Raw genomic sequence first — 19,490 nt, forward strand, 5'->3', positions numbered from 1 at the left:
CCCTTCTAGCTTAAAATGGACTATTTACTTCTTAGTCCTTTTCCTGGCTTTTAGAATTCATTTATGACTTGACCACTACTTTATGCTAGAAATTCCCTCTGTCCCTGGGGCCTCTTTGCCCTGGAATATAGTCATCTCTACAGCCTTCTCAATCAGGGATATACCTTTGTAAGACCTGTCCGTTTCTCCCATTGGTGAATTATTTCTGGAACCTCCATTTTTGTGGACGTATCCAAGCTAGTCTTCATTCCCTTCTTGGCCCTGTTTCTGATTTCCAGACTTCAAAATAATCCCCCCCCCCCACTGTCTGCGAATGGCAACCCCTATCTTTCAGCTCTGCTTTGTGTGTTTTCTTACTCCATTAAAATGTAAACTCCATGAGGGTAGGAACTTTCTTTTTCCTCATATTTGTATCTCTACCACTTAACCCAGTGCCTGGCACATAGTTAGCACCTACTGAATCTTCCCTTCCCTTCCCTTCCCTTCCCTTCCCTTCCTTTACCTTCCCTTCCCTTCCTTTACCTTCCCTTCCCTTCCTTTACCTTCCCTTCTTTCCTTCCTTCCTTCTCACTTTATCTTCCCAAATAGTTCATTTTCTGGGATGCATACTAAAGTACAGCATCATTAATATTCCTCTTTCCATGCATTATTTTAAGTCATTAATAAACAGGTAAATTAGAAACAAGCAAGGGCATATAGTAGGTATTAAAATGTTGTATACTGATGCTTCCACCATTTTTATGCTGGTGACAGAACTGCAAGACTTTTGCTGTACATAATTATGTCTGGGAACATGGTTTTGATCCGTTATAAATCCTAATTCATGTAGTTAATTACAAGGGGTTTGTTATGGAACTAAATTTCCCAGGTTTCTTAATTTGACAAATAGCCTCTTGGCAAGTATAATAAAAATATGTGAGTGTGTAATAACATACAGGGCCACAGTGAGTGGAGGGTGGGCCTTTGAGTAAGGAAGACCTGACTTCACATCCCACCTCTGACAATGGTCTTGAGGAACCAATGCTAGACCCAAAGGACTGGGGGGATGGAGATACTCCTCGTTGGTTTGGGTTCAGCCCTGCTTTTAATGAAAGGGATCAGCCTCCCTTTTCTCACACTTGTAACTTTGTTATGTCCCCCAATTTTTCTGGAAAATTCTTAAGGCTGAGGTTATGACTCATGTCAAAGTCTTCCCAAGGTAGAGCGTAAGCTGTATCCAATGTCCCATGTGAGCCAGGGATGGGATAGGTAATTTATAACTACACACAAAAGGAATGCTAAGCACCAAATCCTTCCATTAACCAAAGCAAACTTAAACTAGAATTCAATACCTTCACTGAGGTCTCTTGACAGAGATTGCTAGGAGGTAATATCTAAACCTCATGACTACATCAAGCAGCTTTACCATTTCATCTCAGCCTGTCACAGGGTTTACAACTCTGCTGTCCAAATAGCCAGGCTCAGTCCAGTCCTCTTACTGGTGTCTGTTCTCAGATATGAAACCTACCAGCCAGCTCCAAATCAGTAAGACCCAAGGCCTCCGGACCTCTGGCATTCCAAATCTGGATACCTCCTTCTTGGGGGTACCCACTGACTTGAGATTAGGAGAGAAGAACCAAAGTAAAGATAGCCAAGAAAGAAGAACATGTTTGCTTAGGCAGGACATGTGGTCATGACCCCCATGGAGGCTGGGCAAAACATTTACCCTTTTGCCTTTTTCATTCTACTATGGGCCACACACTGTGCCAAGTGCTTTACAAATATTATTTCATTTCATCCTCACAACAAGCTACATTAAGTAGGTGCCATTGTTATCCCCATTTTAAAGATGAAGAAACTGAGGCAAACAGAGTTTAAATGACCTGCCCTAAATCACATAGCTAGCAAGTGTCAGAGGTTGGCTTTTAGCTCAGGTCTTCCTAACTCCAGACTCAGTGCCCTATCTACTGTGCCACTGTGTTCTTGTTATTTTTATCATGATTTATATGTATTAATTCATATTAATATCATTAATTAATATGAATTTATATTAATACATTAATGATATTAATATGTATCATAGACTAAGGCATTGGCAGCGTTCAGGCTTCCCTTATATGTCCCTTTGCTGGTCCTGTACAACTCCTGTTTTACTTTCTTCTAGTCAAAACCTGTTTCCTTGTTTCAGGAAGATCTTAGTATGGTCATTTACATTTTAGTATGTTTAAGGGACTTTCCCAGTGCCTATGAATTCATGCCCACATGATGGTTACTGAGAATCTTAGCATCCCAGAACTTTTGAGCTAGCATACCCAACACAGACACTTACTAGCTGTATGACCTTGGAAACTTGCTTAACTTCTCTGTGCCTCAGTTTCTTCATGGATAAAATGACATACAGTGGTGACTTTTACCTCTAGTGCCATCCCTCTGAGACTATCCCCAATTTATCCTGTATATGTTGTTTGTGTATAATTGTTTGAACGTTGTCTGTCCTAGTAGACTCTGAGCTCTTTGGGAGCAGGTCCAGGTTCTCTTCTCCCCTCCACCTCTATTTTTTGTGAAACAGTGCCTGACAGGTAGTCAGAACTTAATAGATGCTAGTTTATCCGCTGATAGACTTGGGTGCAAATTCTGGCTTTACTACTTGCTTCCTGTATATCCTTGAGAGAAGACTGTCTGGGTCCCAGTCTCCTTCATCTGTAAAATGAGAAGGTTGGATTGAATGGGTCATACAGTACCGTCTAGCTCTAGACATGTTTCTAACATCTAAATTCCAAGCTTATCCCACTATCCACCCTACCATGCTTGTCTCACTCAGCCTACAGTAGGAGGTCTGCTTAGGACTCCTACTTTCCTGCTTAGGAAAGATGGCTAGTGCACAAGCAGCCACAACAGCCAAACCTCTTGCCATTTCATCTTGATGTCCTAGTAAAACTTTGTACTTGAGAGTCAGGAAAACCTCTGTTCAAATCCTGCCAGCGAGACTTAGCAGCTATGTGACTCAGGCCAATAATTTAAGCCTCAGTTTCCTCATCTGTAAAACAGAATTAATGGAACCCATTGGAACCAGAACGCTGTCTGACCCTTCTTGTTCAGTTGTTTCAGTCTTGTCCAACTTGTTGTGACCTTATTTGGGTTTTTCTTGGCACAGATACTGGAGTGGCTTGCCATTTCCTTCTTCAGCTCATTTTACAGATGAGGAAGCTGAAACAAATGGCGTTACGTGACTTGCCCAGCTAGTAAGTGTCTGAGGCTGGGTTTGAACTGATAACAGTGAATCTTTCCAACTCCAGGTCCAGTGCTGTATTCACCATGGCCTTGCTTGGGAAAAATGACATAAAATACACCCTAAAATCAATTTTTAAACCCATTGGGAAGGGCTGCTCTGGGAAGTAGGCCCTCTAATAGCTTTCTAATTGCAATTATTTTCTTTTTCTGACTAGCTGCTGAGCTGTTGCTTCTGTGTTGTTTGAAGGACTTTAAGAACTTTCAGGACCCTCTAAATCTTGTGCCTGGGTGCAAAGCTCTGATTGCCTCACCTTAATTGCTACTCTGATAACTGTAGCATCGACTGCACAGTGTTGTTGAGAGGCCCAGATGATAGAACTTTTATAAAACCTTTTTGTAACCTTAAAACATGTTGTAAATGTCAGCTATTGTTATTATTATCATTATTTCTCCCAAATAAGCACCCTCTAACCCACAATTTTGTGTCATATTAACTCACTCTAAAAGTTTACCTTAGGGCATCTCCCTGGCTCCTCTACATTAATGGTTGGGTTTCTGAGTCCATCCAAGTCCAGCAGGTGCCTCTTACATGTTCTTGGCAGGTTGTTGTTTAAACCACCAGAGTGAATATCTCTGCATGTGCCCAGTTTTTCTTTAGCTACTCCATTGACTTTATCTTTGTAGTGGAGACCCCAGAGAGCCAGGGTGGGGCTATCTGTGTCTTCAGAACCATTTCTCCTACTTTAAGAGGTCTAGAGAGCTCTCAGATCTCTCAACTATTATTCATTTAAAAAAATAAATGCTGAGTTCTCACTATGCTGAGACTATGCCTGCTCCTCTAGAAATACTTGGCATAAAATACTGTCTTCAGAGCCTCCAGGTAGGTTAGGAAACCCTTTATGACTTTCCTTATTGTTGGTCCAAAAAAAGGAAAGGACTGGGAGGAGTTGGACATCTCTTATTTCTTTTTACTCTGCAAGACTTGGTGGGGGTTGGCCCGAAGGGGGTCGTTGCTAAAACCTGAAGCTCTTTTGATTGAAGCAAGAGTTTTTCCACCAGAAAGTATTCATGTGAGCCCGAATCAGAAACAATCCCTGGGAAAACCCAACTTTGGCGTGGCAGGGTTTCTAAGTTTGGAAAATGCACTTTTTCCAGAGATAAAAGGGAAAAGATCTTAAGACCTGGGTCAATGCCTCAACTTGGAGGCCTGCTGAAGGAGGCTTTTGGATGAAACAAATCTAAAGCAGCTTAAATCTTAAAGTGTTAGAGAAAGCTGAATCTAGTCATTCTACCTTCTCTACATTTGGGTAGAACCCCAAATATGGGATGCTCGTTGAACCTCATAACATTGATGACAATATTAAGGTAGCACGTTTGACTTACAAACCACTTTACTCAACAATGGCCTTTTGAGGTAAGCAGCACAAACGTTATTATCTCTGTTTGACACGTGAAGGAACTGAGCCTCAGGGACCTGAAGTGATTAGAGATAAAAGATAGTAAGTACTAGACTTGGTGTCAAGAGAGTCCTGGGTTCAAATCCTCCTTCAGCTACTTAATACCTGGGTTACTCTGGGCAAACCACTTAACTTCTCGGACCTTGAGTGTCTTAATCTTCAAAATGGGGATAATACTAGAACCTGCCTGCCAGGGTTATTGTGATGATCAAGGGAAGAGATATTTGCAAAGCACTTTGCAAACCATTGTGTTATGAATATGCTATTATGTGAAACATTTTATACATGTCCACTCACTCGATCCGCATAACAGCCTTGGGATGTGAGTTCCAGTATTATCTCATTCGTGCATGTTATTGAAGTTGCTATCATCATCATAGCTTCTTCAGAGCAGGACTGTCTTTTATGTTCCTTTTTTATCCCCAACTCTTAGCACAGTGCCTGGCTCATAGTAGGGGCTTAATATATTCCAGTTATTATTAATACTATTATTCTGTAAGCTGCTTGAGAGCAGGGATTGTCTTTTGTCTTTTTTTGTATCCCCAACACTTCACAGTACCTGGCACATAGTAGGTACTTTCATAAATATTTATTTCACCACCACCACCACCATCGTCATCATCATCAGTGCCTTAAACAACTCTCTGGGATCATTGGGGGAAGTGGGAGGAATGAGGAATTGTGGAAACCCTTCAGTGCAACCCTTTCAATGACTTAGTCACAGACTGGAGTAAGTCACTAATGGGTTTTATTGACCAACCAGTAGAATGTAAGGTTGTTGCCTAGGGTCACACAGGTAGTAATTGGCAAACGTGAGGATTTGAGTTCAGGTTTTCTAGACTTCAAACCTATTACTGTGTCAGACTGGCAGGGCAGATAAAAAAAGTATATTGGACCCATTTGGGTCCAGAGGTAATTAACTTACTTTCCAAAGGAACTTCCGGACAGGCAGTCCTACATTATCTTCATAAGGAGGCGTATTAGTGGTTTTTTTCTTCTCATTAAAATTATGTTGTGACCATGTGAAGGGCCATAGTTTTCTTTTCTCCCAAATCTGATCGGTAATTGTGTTATTTATCAATAAATTGCCCAGCTCTCTAAGGTTCCTCGATCATCAGCGTATCAGCTGAGCTCTCTCACTCTTTTGGGAGAAACACAAAGAGACTAGATACCGATCTCATAGCTAGTCACTTCAACTTAACTCTGCACTAATTAAGTTTTGGTGCTCCTGGAATTACACAGATGGGAGAAAGATGAGATAGTGAAAGGTCAAGAAAAGGACGTTAAAACAAGGCATGCTTGGAATGCTCTAGGGGTCACCTGCCTTTGCAGAAGTGGCCTGTGAGGGGTAAAAGGGATGATGGAGATAAGAGCAGCTCCTCCCTCCCAGGGTTGCTGTGAGAATCAAATAAGATAATAATTGTAGAGTACTGAGCACAATGGATGGCACATAGTAGGTACAATATAAATGTGATAATGATGACATTCCCTGATGGACATGCTAGTCCTTATCCTTGGGTTATCTTGACCCAATTCAACTTAACAAACATCTATTAAGCGCCCATTATGTGTGCATATAAGACACCATGTAGGGACTGGATATTCAAAGACAAAAATGAGACGGTCCCTTCCTTCAAGGACCTTACATTCTACTGAGGGGAGGAAGACACAACGTGTTCGCAGGTATCTAAATCCAAAGGAGACTCAAATGGCCTCTTCCTCTGGTTCTGAATCTATGCCCCTATGATTATGAAAATATATAAAGTACATAAATATATCTGTATATAGTAAATGCAAAGTAATGTTGGGGAAGGGGAGGGCATTAAGAACTTGGGGCAGTGATCAGGATAGGTCTCCTTCATAAAGTGGCTCTTGAGTTAATCTTCCAAGGAGGCTAGGTACTGCAAGAGGCCGTGGAGGGACAGCATTCCAGGTATGAGGGATAGCCAGTCTATCGACCAATCAGTATACATTTATCAAGAACTCACTATATGCCAGGCACTGAACTAAGTGGTAGTGATACAAAGAGAGGCAAAAGTAAGTATTTGCCTTCAAGGAGCTTACAGTCTCATGGGGGAGACAACATGCACATGTATATGTAGAAACAAGCTATATGCAGGATAAATGGGAAATAACTAGCAGAGGGAAGGCATTGGAATTAAGAATCTTTGGGGAAGGCTTCCTCTAGAAGGCAGGGTTTTGTTTGGAACTTAAAGGAAGTTAGGGAGCTTAGTAGTCAGAGTGAAAGAGGATGAGAGTTCTAATCAGAGAAATGCCCAGAGTCAGGAGATGGTGCATCTTGTTCATGGAAAAGCCAGGAAGCTAGCGTCGCTGGGTCAAAGAGTATATGTTGGGGATTAAGAAGATTGGAGAGGTAGCAGGAGGATAGGTGATGAAGGTCTTTGAATGCCAAAGAGAACATTTATTTGATCTTGGAGGCAATAGGGAGCCACTGGAGTTTACTGAGTAGGTGAGTGACATGGCCAGACCTGTGCTTTATGAAAATCACTTTAATGGCTCAATGGAGGATGGATTGGAGTGGGAAAAGACTTGAGGCAGGCAGACCCACCAGTAGCTACTACAATAATCAGTGGAAAGGTATGGAGACAGGAGATGGAGTGTCATATACAGGGAACATTATTATATTTGCAGTTGCATTTATGGTGTTAATATACAAGATATTATGAAATCTCCTTCTGTCTCTTCCTTGAGTGGCAGTATTTGAATAGAATAAGATGGTCAGTGATTGTTTTTCTCTCCCAAAATTTATTAGTTTATTTGTTTTCAGTTTTCAACAATCACTTCCATAAGTTTAAAATTTTTTCTTCCTCCTTCCCCTATCCCTCACCAAGATGGCATCCAACCTTGTATGAGTTCTACACATAGATTCTTATTAAAGACATTTTCACATTAGTCATGTTGCATAGAAGAATTAAAACAAATGGGAGAAACCATGAGAAAAACAAACATATCATAGCAAAAGAGAAAATAGTCTGCTTCATTCTGAGTTCTTGCTCCATAGTTGTTTTTTTTGGATATGGATTGCATTTTGCACTCCTTTGAGTCCTTTGGAAATGTTTTAGGTTTTTCCATTGCTGTGATGGACCAAGTCTATCAAAAACAGTCCTCTCATACTGTGACTGTTGTTGTGTGTAATGTCCTCCTCATTCTGCTCACTTCACTCAGCATCAATTCATATAAGTCTTTCCAGGTTTTTCTGAAGTTTGCCTGTTGGGCATTTCTTACAGCACAATAGTATTCATATACCACAACTTGTTCAGCCATTCCCCAATTGATGGGCACAGTGGTTACTTTCTGATGGAGATGTATATCCGACCTGTGTTTCTTTTATCACAATGATTTCTGAGTATTCATTTTCCCTTCCCTTCTCAAGTAACAAAGATAGAAACCAACAAACCAACCAACCAAACAGAAAGATCGGTTCAGCACATCCACTCGACACATGCAGTATGGATATGGGCAGCCTTCCCTACCCAGAATCCTCCACCTCTCTGGCAAAAAGCAGGAGCTGCATTTTCTCATCTCTTCTCTGGGGCCAAGCTTGGTCCTTAGAGTTTATAGCATTCCAATTCATTCTTTTCATTTCTGTAATTGTAGTCATTGTGCTGGTTTTATTTTCTTTACTCTGAACCAACTCATTTGAGCCTTCCCATATTTGTTTGAATTCTTCATAGCCTTGATTACTTTGGGTATCTCAATATCCCATTACATCTACATGCCACATTTTAAAGCTATTCCTTGATGTATCTCTTTTCAGATTTTTGATATGACAAAAAAGGATGTTACGAATACTTTGGTATGTACAGGATGTTTATTTCTACCTTTGATTTCTTGAGGATAAAGGCTTAGCCAAGGAATTTCTGGGTCAGTGGGGAGTAGATATCTTAGTCCCTATTTTTCTAATAATTCCAAATTGTTTTCTGTAATGTACTGCTTCACAAGTCCACTGACAGTGATAGTGTGCCCGTCTTTCCCCAGTCCCTTTATCACTGACTATAAGAATACCATCCGGGTACCTGTGTGGAGGATAAATTGAAATTAGTTGACACCTTTATTGAATTTCTACTATTCAAGCCAACAAATTCTTATTAAATGCCTACTGTATGCAAGGCACTATGCTAAGCACTGGGATACAAAATAAAAAAAATCCAGTCTCTATGTGGAATTTACCTACTACTCATTGGGCAGGACATGCATACAGGAAAGTATGATAGTGAAAAAAAGTGTGAAAAGTGAAAGTATGGTAGTAGGTAGTGAAGGGGGCAAAGGAGAGATCAGACAGTTCCATAAGAATCACTGGGAAGGGGGAGAGAAATCATAACTGGGGATGGAGTGTATCAGGGAAGACTTTATGGAGGAGCAACTGAACCTCAAATGAAAAACAGAATTCTGAAAGACAAATATGAGAATAGAATGTTCCAGGCACACTGTTACCCAGAGAAAGGCGAAAGCATGTGATAGTATTGACTTGGGCATTGTGTAAAAGAAGAAGTATTATGGGACATGGTCTGTCCTCAAGCCCTGCTTGCTGTTTCATTTCCCGCCTTTATACTTTTGCCTGTGCCTGGAATGTACTTATAATGCTAGTCATGTCAATATGGATGGGGTATCCCTTAATGTGAGGCCCTCTCTTACAATATCATTCAATATATCCCCTCATGTGGAGCATGTAGATGCCCCATGAGGTAGGTGTAGCCATCTACTTACTCTCTGGATTGGCACTTTCCCAACTTGCCTTCACCTTGGAAAGTCTAGGTACCCAGAGAAAGACCATCACCACATGGTTACCCCCAAACTCTCCAAGGGTCCTAGGGATAACCCAGTTGAGGAGAAATAACACTCAGTCACTACTCTAGCTCTTGAGTTCCCGTCCATTTTCACAGCCAGCCATGTACAATTTAACATACCCACACAGTGTGTTATATTTATGTAACCAGCCACTCACAGTAATACAGCTTTAGATTTCAAACATAGCCATTTTTTTCTTGGCAAGTAGTCAACAGGAATAATAATAAACCACAGAAACTCATCTATCAAAGCAAGTACACAAAACTAGCGTATCAATCTGTACACAAACCTGGATTATACTGTCCCACAAACACACTCAGTAGGTGGGGGAAGAGTGGGCACACACTCAGAGAAGCCCAGCAGGAAAGTACATGAGGGAAGAAAACCTATGCCCTTGGGATAACACAACTCTGAACTGCAGGCTTTGATATCACCATTGGGAACATCTACACCACGTGAAATGGCTTCTCTGCTCCCTGATTGCACATTGGTCCTCATGGCTCTTCAGCTGGGCAAATTTCCTTCTTCTCTCTACTCTACCATAGTATTTGCAAACTCTTTCAACTTAAAATCAGCTTAGAAGGGTATTTAGGAAGTGTTAACTGTTCATGTGCATAGCAGTTCTTTTGAAACCAGAGAACTGCGAAGCTCATTAGAATCCTGGAAGGCAGTAATCATGCCCTACCTTGTCCTCCCCCGGTCTTCAATTCCCCAAGCTCAAAATCCTCATGTCCTTCAACCAGTTCTCAAGTAGTATGATCTGTAGGACCTTCCTTCACTGTCTTGGCTGCCATTTTGGGCTTTCTGAGCAATCTTTGATGATATAGACCAGGCCAGCTTACTCAGATACTGCATTGTCTTATCAGAATTCTATATCAATACAGATTAAGTTAACTTTTCAAACTTGGAAAGTAAACCTAGCCAGCTCGCCGGGATACAAAGCAGCTGCAGATCCCCCTGTGGTTTTCTTTCTGTCACTGAAACTGTCCTCCCACATGTGGTATGATTTTTTAAATTTTTTTTTAGTTTTGCCCTTTTTAGTCACAAAAAAGGTATGTGCAAATGAACTCATGTACCATAATACTTTGTGAAATCTTCAGCATGGTTCCTTTGGTGTCCTTGAAACTGTTTCTTTACACATATTTCTCTTTGCTGCTGCTCAGTCATTTCAGTTCTATCCAATTCTTCATGACCCCCTTTGGAGTTTTGTTGGCAAAGATACTGAAGGTGTTTGCCATTTCCTTCTCCAGTTCATTTTACAGATGAAGAAACTGAGGCAAAGGGGGTTAAGTGACTTGCCCAGGGTGATATAGTTAGTGAGTGTCTGAAAACAGATTTAGCTCAGGTCTTCCTGACTCCAGGCCTGGTAAGCTATGCACTGAGTTATCTAGTTGCCTTTATATTTCTCTAGTTTTCCATAAACAAGAGTTCTTTTATCTCTTTAAAATTTCAAGCCGTTCACCCAGAAGTTCACATTCTACATCTTTCATAAGGTGATTTGCATCTTTACGTTTATACCACAAGTACTCAAATCCTATTTGAACACTGGGTTTCTTCATTCTCATGTATGAGCAGTGTTTATTAAAAACAAAGTTCTTTTCCTATTCCTTTTCAACATTAAAATGTTCATTCATAGCAGTGACAATATATTATACCCTTTCACAACTGAAATAACTCTTGTCCTTCAAGTAACAATTGTTTTTGTCCATTTCTTCATTTAACTACTCATCTTTAAGGGATGGGGCTCCTTTTGCCCTCCCTCCTCATCTCTGCATCTTAGAATCTCAAGTTTTCTTCAACCCTGAGCAAAAGGTATTCAATGCTGAGCACCTTTTATGGGATGGCTTCTCTGATCCCTATAGTTATTAATGGTCTCTATCATCCTCAAACTATCATACATATATTTCTCTGTTTACATATTGTATTCCATACTGACCCTGCTCCAACCCAAGGATAATGTTGGGAAAATTCTTGAGAGCAAGGATTGTTTTTCAATTTGTTTTCATATAACCAATATCCATTACGTAGAGCCTTGTACATAGTAGTGCCTTAAAAATGCCTGTTTAATTAGAGACCAGACACACACACACACAGCATCATAAAATTTCAGACTTGGAAGAGATCTTAATGGCCTTATAGTTCAACCCATGACTGTACAAGCATTTCTTCCACCATGTACCCAACAAGGGGTCATCCATCCTTTGCTAGAAGATACCCACTACAGCAGGTGCCCAGTACCTCCCAAGGCAGCCCGTTCCATACTAGGATAGGAGTGTTAACTGTTCATGTAAATTTGCTATATTACACCTTCTATCCTAGTTCAGACCTAGACCTAATTCCTCTTTCCAGGGGATAGCGTCTTTAGAATCTATGATCCCTTGATCATGACCATACTCCCCTAGTGACTAAACTCACAGAAACTTAGAAGCAGTGATCATTTCTCCCCCACCCCACCCTTCCACTCCAAGGCTCAACATCCCTGATTCCTTCACCCAGGCCTCAAATGATATGATCCACATGTCTTCCTCTGGATGCTTTCTGGCTTATATAGAAGCCAGTATCATTCCATGACTAGGAATAGATCACATTCTCTTTCTCCTACAGTAAAGAGCCAGACCTGCAAATTTCTGTTGTCAGGCAGTTTGGATGCTCTAGACTAATTGTGTTCCTCTTTATCCTGGCAATTTAGACTTTTATTGTTCCTTTCTAATTGGAGATATGTCATACATTTCCTGTTGGCTAGAATGTGGAACTCAGTATTCTCAACCTTTTGTTACTGTTCAGGAGATTATGATTTCAATATTAATTAGACAGTTAGTTTGTTCACTTTTGTCTTTGGCATCTCCAATTAAGAACTAACATTCTGTATTGTTCCTGCATAATGCAGTGAATTCTTTTAATGTGCCAACCCTGGGATCCACATTTCCATGTGCATTTTCTCTCTCATCCATTCTCTTTCCCACCTGAACACCCCCATCGGACCATGGATTCAAATATTTAGATCTGGTTGTTACCTCTGAGGCCACCTGGTCCAACCTCCAAATTTTACAAATGAGGAAACTGAGGTCTGGAGAAGTGGTGACTTGTAGCAGAAACAGGATGTTAACTCAAGTCCTCTGCCTCTAAAATCAGTGTGTTTTTCCCCACTAGACCATATCACCTTCCTCAGTGGCTGGTTCATCAGTAGTAAACAGTTATTATCCATGCAGAATCTTGTGCTAAGTGCTGGATGGTTAGAACAGAAGTATCAAGTACATACTTCCCTTTCTTCCCCATCCCCCAACACTGCTGAGTGCCATGAACCAGATAAAAACATAACTGGGAAATATTTTTAAAAAGCAAATAAAAATACAATAAAAGATAGATAATATTAATATGTGGTTTTCTAAGTCAATATGTCATCAGAGGTCCTTATGCATAACTGAGAGGCCTCTGTGTTTTTTTGAGTCTGACCTTACTATCTTAGCAATAAAGTTTAGAGAATTCAAGTCTATGACTCCTGAAAGATAACCATTCCCATGGGTGTCTCACTGATAATCCATAGAAGGCAGCATAGACTTGAATACCTTCCAAATATCCCTCTTTCTCTCTTCTGAACTCCTCCCACTTTGATCTATTGTATTGGCCCTGAAATGGTAAAGCAGAGACTAGACTCCAACCTATATTGGTCCATTGGATCTCTTGTGGGAAGACACAATGTGTGTCTTTCTAAAAGACTCATTGTGGCTTAGTGGAGAGAGCAGTGAAATCAGAAGTTTAAAGTTAGAGAAGGAGAGCTGGAAGGGATCTTTTGTGGAAGGGACTCTGTCCACACCCCCATTCATCTTCCCTTTCTCCACCTCTTCCATTTAAAAAATGAGGAAACCAAGATATCTCAATGGAAATTTCTTAACAACAGGGCCTGGATGTTGAGATTTTTGTTTTGTGTTTTTTGTTAGTTATTTCTTCAGGATGGGGCCTTTCTATCTCCCCTGGGTTAGCCCAGGTGCAACAAATTTGATCCCATTACTTATTGGTGTGGGGATTTGACCTGCCCCATTTTTCTGACATTGTCTGGTTTGTGTCTCCTTTGGCAGCAATGGTGGCCTCTTGGTCCCAAGGACTCATCATATTGATGTTAGACTTAATGCTGATGCCCAACCAGGTGTTTACATTCTATTGAAGGGGAGAATAAAATGTGTGTATATAAATATATACAACATATAAATAATAAATACAAGGGGTGAATTCTAAAAGCTAGAGGCACCATGACAGACCTCATGTAGGAAATGACCTTTGAATTGAACTTTAAAGGACAACTAGAGCATGTATTCCAGCCGTAGGAGGCAGCCAGTGAAAAGGAGCCAAGATCTTATGGATGAGGAACAGTAGGAAACATTGTTTAGCTGAACTCACAGAGTGCGTGGAGGGGAACAACATGGAATAAGTATGGGAAAGAAGGCCTTTAAATTCCAAATTAATAGAGGAGTTTACATTTGATTGAAGAGGTAACAGATATCCACTTGTGTTTGCTGAACAGGGGAATGATATGGTTGGAAGCATCATGGAGGGGGTCAAGTAGAAGAATGGAAAGGTAGAAAGGGGCCACGAGGAGTTCTCAGGGCCAAACAGAGGAGGGTGAATTTGATCCAGGAGGTAATAGGGAGTCAGCGTTTTCTGCATCGTACAGAATTGAATTGAATTGACTTGGTATATGATTTGAATTTTCTTATGGGCACATCTCTTGTTTCCCTCCAGTAGAATTTAATCTCCCTGAGGGCAAACTTTGCTTTGCTCTATCTTTGTGCCTCCTTTGTGGCATGTCAGTTGATTAATCAATGCTTGTTGAATGAATGAATAAATGAATGGAGGAAATACATTTCTGCGAAAAACTGCTATGAATTGAGTTAACACTTGTAACTGAATTTGCATTCTGTTAATCACAACATTATCTACATACATTTGAAAAATAGTAACGCACATATGTGTGAGACATATTATTTATTCAGTCTACAGAAGGTGTACGCTTGTTTATTTATCACCATTGGAGCCATTTAATGAGTTGGCGATGCTGTCGCCTCCTTGGGAGATGGAAAGTCTGGTGCACATATGGATTTGGGGACCCCTCACCATCAATCACTCCTGCTCCCCTCCACATTGTACTACAAGGATTTAGCCCCAGTGAATGTTTTGCAAAGTGACTTTCTGATAGTGAGTTCCCTTTCCCCTCAGGACACTCAACTAGCGCCCTCCCTATTGCTTGCCTCCAGCCTTTCTTGGGCTATTTGCTCTAAATTTTATAAGGTGCTATTAGTTACAGCCATTGAAACTGTCAAAGGCTCTCTCCCCTGACCATTGTCTTAACTTAAAGTGACGCTTGGACAGTTCTGAAACAAGGCAGGCCAACAATCATTGATTGATGTATTACACTGTGACTATAGATGGGGGTGATAATGGATTCAGCTTCTCATGGTAGATACTGGGAAAGCTTGCTTGATTTCTTCTCCTCTGATTATGCATTGTCACTGAAAGAGGATTATTTTTTTCCACCCAGGAAAATGACTTTGAAAGAAGTTACCTTATGAAAGGGAGATTGTGGCCAATTTGCAGGGATGTGCTGAGGGCAAAAATTCTTTTCACTAAAGAATTCCCTGAGAAGCAGTTTGGCATAATTTGGTAGAGGATCAATCTTGGAACTGGAAATCTGGGTTTAGGAGTATACTGATAAAGGTTTAACAACTAGCTCTTGAGGGGAAAAGCAAAACAAAACCCATAAGACACACTTTTTTTTTGGAGGCAATCAGGGTTAAGTGACTCACCCAGGGTCATGTAGCTAGTTAAGCATCAAGTGTCTGCATACAGATTTGAACTCAGGTCCTCCTGGCTCCAGGGCCAGTATTCCATCCATTGTGCTAACTAATTGCCCCATTTTTTTTTGCATGACATACTTTTAAGTTCAGTCTACAATATTACATTTTCTCCATCGCAAAACAATAAATCAAACCCTGATTTGTATCTTTTGATATTTGAGGTGTAAATGCTCATGCTGAAAATTTAACAATTAGCTCCTGATTCAGTTGGCTCCAAAACATTCTTGTCTGGGTTCCAGTCCAGCCTCTGACATGTCATCTTGGATATATGTTCCCCAGTGGGTTGCTTACCTTCTCATGTCTGAGACACTCTCTTTGACTATGAATTTCAGAGGTTGTCTACTGGTGAAAGGACTTCTCATTCCAGTTCCCCTCACCTGACAAGATCAAAGGCCAGCTCAATTAAAACAAAGGAAAGAATTCTCTCAGCTGAAGATCACTGTCCTTAAACACTCAGTGATCTTGTCCCTTGTCAAACGTTGCTAGAAAATATAAGTATTTGTCACAATGGCTGTGACTGTACCTTGGCATGGTGGGTATAGTGGGCAGAGAGATTTGAAGTCAGTGGAGTCCTTCCTCCACACTCACTCCCTATGTGACCTCAAGACCTTAAACTTAATGTCTCTTAGCTTCATTTTCCTCAACTGAACCAGGGATATCATAACCAGGGATTATAAAACCAGGGGTCTTCAGGCTTGCAGTGCCCTCATCACAGGCTAGTTATGAGGCGCCCTTGAAATAATGCATGTCAAAGCATTTTGTAAATTTAGCAGAGCTATATAAATGTCAACTCTTTTTATTGTCTTTTCAAAAACTCCTCAGGGGTTGAGGAGGGAGGGTCTGCCTTTGTTTTTAACCCAGCTACCTTCCATCCTATGTTTAAACTTCTACAACATTGACATCACGGAGAACAGGTTGGTCAACACCATTTCCTTGCCTGTGGGTTTTTGAAATGTGTTGCACCACTATCTCTTCTGTTGACAGATTTGTCTCCCTTTGCTTTGGTCTAGGTCTCTCTGTCGACTCTTGTGTCTCTACCCTCAGATCCCACTGCCCTATTCATTGCTTTGCTTTGTTACATTCTGTTTGGAAAGCCTGGTGCCTATGTCTTTCTCCTCTCTCTCTCCCCCTCTTCTTTCTCTCTTCCCCTTCTTTCTCTCTCTCTCTCTGTCTCTCTTTTTCTCTCTGTCCCTCCCCCTCCCCCTCATCTACGGCCCCATTCTTTGCCTCTTGCCTTTTATGGATTATCTATTGGTTCTCACAGAAGGGGACATGGATGCACAAGGCAAGAGGCAATAAGTGAACTGCCCAATCAATCTTCTTAGTTTCAGACAGTCAATCAACAAGAATTTATTAAGCATTTACTATGCACCCAGCACTGTGCTAAGCACTAGAGATACAAAGACAAAAATTGTCCCTGTTCTTAAGGAGCTTACATGCAATGGGAAAGATGATATGAAATAACTAAGTATATGCAAGTTATATGCAAAGGAGGTAATCTCCTTTGCATATGAGGAAGCACTAGCAATTAGCAGGATAGGGAAAAGTCTCCTGTTACTAGAACAATTTCTATAATAATAACAACATCGTAGAGACAGACAGCTTCAGAAGGCTTAAGACCTGTGGTCAAAGTAATGAATTGCCGTGATTCCAGAGGCCTGATCATGAAGAATGCTATCCTCCTATTGGGAGAAAGGTGATGGACTCCAGATGAATAATGAGACACTTTTTTGTTTGGCTGTGACCAACATGGGAATTTGTTTTGCTAGACTATGCATATTTGTCAGGAGGTTTTTGCTTTGCTTTTTTATATTTCTTTTTGTGAGTGTAGAAAGAAGGGATAAAGGAGAGAAAATAAATATTGATTGAAAAAAATTAGTTAAAAAAAGAAAGACCTCCTTAGAAAGCAGATTTTTAGTCATCCTGAAGAAGATGGGATAGCCAAGAGTTGGGAGTGAGGGGGTAGAGCATTCTAGCAATGGGGATTAGCCAGGAAAAGGGACAGAGATGGGAGATAGCATAGGGTATCCCAAGAATTCTAAGGAGGCCAGGGTTATCATGGAGCAGATAGAAGGGAGTAAAGTGGGGTAAGAATGGAAGAGTAGGAAGGGACCCGCTCTTAAGTCTGTGTGTCATCTGGGATGTGGAGACTATTGACTTAGTGTGACACATAGCCAAGAAAAGTGGTGCCTTCTAGTGTCTACATTTGGAAGCCTGAGATTTTTAGGAAGAATGTTGCCAAGTTGGAGGGCAACGACAATGGGCCTTGAGTAATTCCATGAGAAGATTGGTTGGAGGAAGTTGGGAAGTTTAGCTTGGAAAAAAGAAGACTCAGGGGATGAAACATTCATGGTCTGTCATATGGAAGATGGGTTAGGTTTCTTTTGTTTGACTCTATAGGCCATAAATAAAAGTGAAGGGTATAAGTTGTGAAGAAGAAAATTTAGATTTATTAAAAAAAAAAGACAAAACAAAAACAAAACAAAACAAAAACCAAGCAAACAAAGTAACTTCTTAATGATTTGAGCTGTGCCAAGGTAGAATTAGGTCTGCCAGGGAGGTAGTGAGCCCCCCATCATTGGAGGGATTCAAATACAGCCTGGATGATTGCTTGTCAGTCTTGTTAAGGTACAATTTGATTTGCACCTCCTGTGTGGTCCCTTCCAAACCTGGGATTATGTGATTTTGGTTTTCCTTCCTAAACCTGAGACACAGTACATATTCTTTTTTTTTTCTTTTTTATTTCTTTTTTAACATTTATTTTCACAAAGTTTTGGGTTACAAATTTTCTCCCCTTTTATCCCCTCCCCCCCCCAAACCCAAGCATTCTAATTGCCCCTGTGACCAATCTGCTCTCTCTTCTATCCTCCCTCTCTGCCCTTGTCTCCGTCTTCTCTTTTGTGTTGTAGGGCCAGATAGCTTTCTTTACCCCTTAACCTGTATTTCTTATTTCCTAGTGGTAAGAACATTACAGTTGATCCTAACACTTTGCGTTCCAACTTCTTTACACAGTACATATTCTAAGCGCTCCTTTCATGCATTGTAACTCATCTTTTTCACAAAAAATGTATGAATGGAATTAAAATACTTGATTCCTTTCTATCCCTTGTCATTTGCAATGTATTTTAAATAATTGATAGATTAGAGATGGAAACCACCTCATTCCTTTTCCCACCTATCTGCCCCCAAATTATAGGAAGAATAATGGGTGTTTGTTATTTGTTAGTCAAATGATTTCCAAAGAAGGTGGAGAAGTTAGCTTAAAAGCATAGCACGAGAGTTTAAGCATCAATCAGTTCATCAACAGACATTTGTTATGCATTTGCTATGTGTCAGGCACTGGGTTTAGCTACTGGGGATGCAAAGCAAAAAGTGCGACTGTCCCCACACTCAAGGAACCATAGTCTATTGGGGGAAGTACGTGTCCACAGCTAAGCGAATAATAAGATACATGGAAGTAGGATAAGGAATGAGCCTGTGACTTCACTGGCATGAGGAACCTCCAGTGAGGAAACTCCCCTTCCCAGTGTGGTCAGATCCTTCTCTGTATCTTAGAGAGTTGTCTAGAGTACTTAGTGATCGTGATTTATCTAAGAATACTGATGATAATATTTATAGAGTGGCAATTTTTTGCCAGTCACTGTGCTCATCACTTTTACAAATATTGTCTCATTTTGGCTTCACAACGATTCTGAAAGGTAGGTGTTTTTATTATCCCCATTTTACAGAGAATGGAACTGAGGCAAAGTCAGAGGGTCACATAGGTAGCAAGTGTCTGTGGTCAGATTTGAACTCAGTTATTCCTGATTGAAAGCCCATTGCCATATCTACTACACTACCCAGATGCCTCCAATTTCCAGGTTAACACAATGTGTATTAGAGGAGAGACTTGAAGCCAGATTTTTCTAGCTTTGAGGCCAGCTTTCTATCCACTATGCCATTCTGCCTCTCAAAAAAGACAAGATATATAAAAAATAAATATGAAGTGAATTTTTTTTAGTGCATAGAGGAGGGATCCACAACTGGGAAAATCAAGAAAAGTTTTTGTAGGAAGTGGAACTTTAGATGAGATTTGAAAAGATCTAGAAATTCCAAGGGGGCAGAGGTAAGGTGGGAGGGCATCCCTGGCATGGAAGTAAGAGATGAAATATAGTGCCATGGATGG

The 19,490-nt window shown here is 40.6% G+C and overlaps 1 protein-coding gene across 1 annotated transcript in view; it reads left to right on the plus strand.

Moving 5' to 3' along the window:
• Positions 1 to 19,490, plus strand: part of TMEM132B (transmembrane protein 132B) — a 469,297-nt gene that overhangs the window by 346,021 nt on the left and 103,786 nt on the right. The gene's annotated exons all lie outside the window — the stretch shown is intronic.

Source organism: Notamacropus eugenii, chromosome 4, assembly GCF_028372415.1.
Source record: "Notamacropus eugenii isolate mMacEug1 chromosome 4, mMacEug1.pri_v2, whole genome shotgun sequence".
Classification (NCBI taxonomy): Eukaryota; Metazoa; Chordata; class Mammalia; order Diprotodontia; family Macropodidae; genus Notamacropus; species Notamacropus eugenii.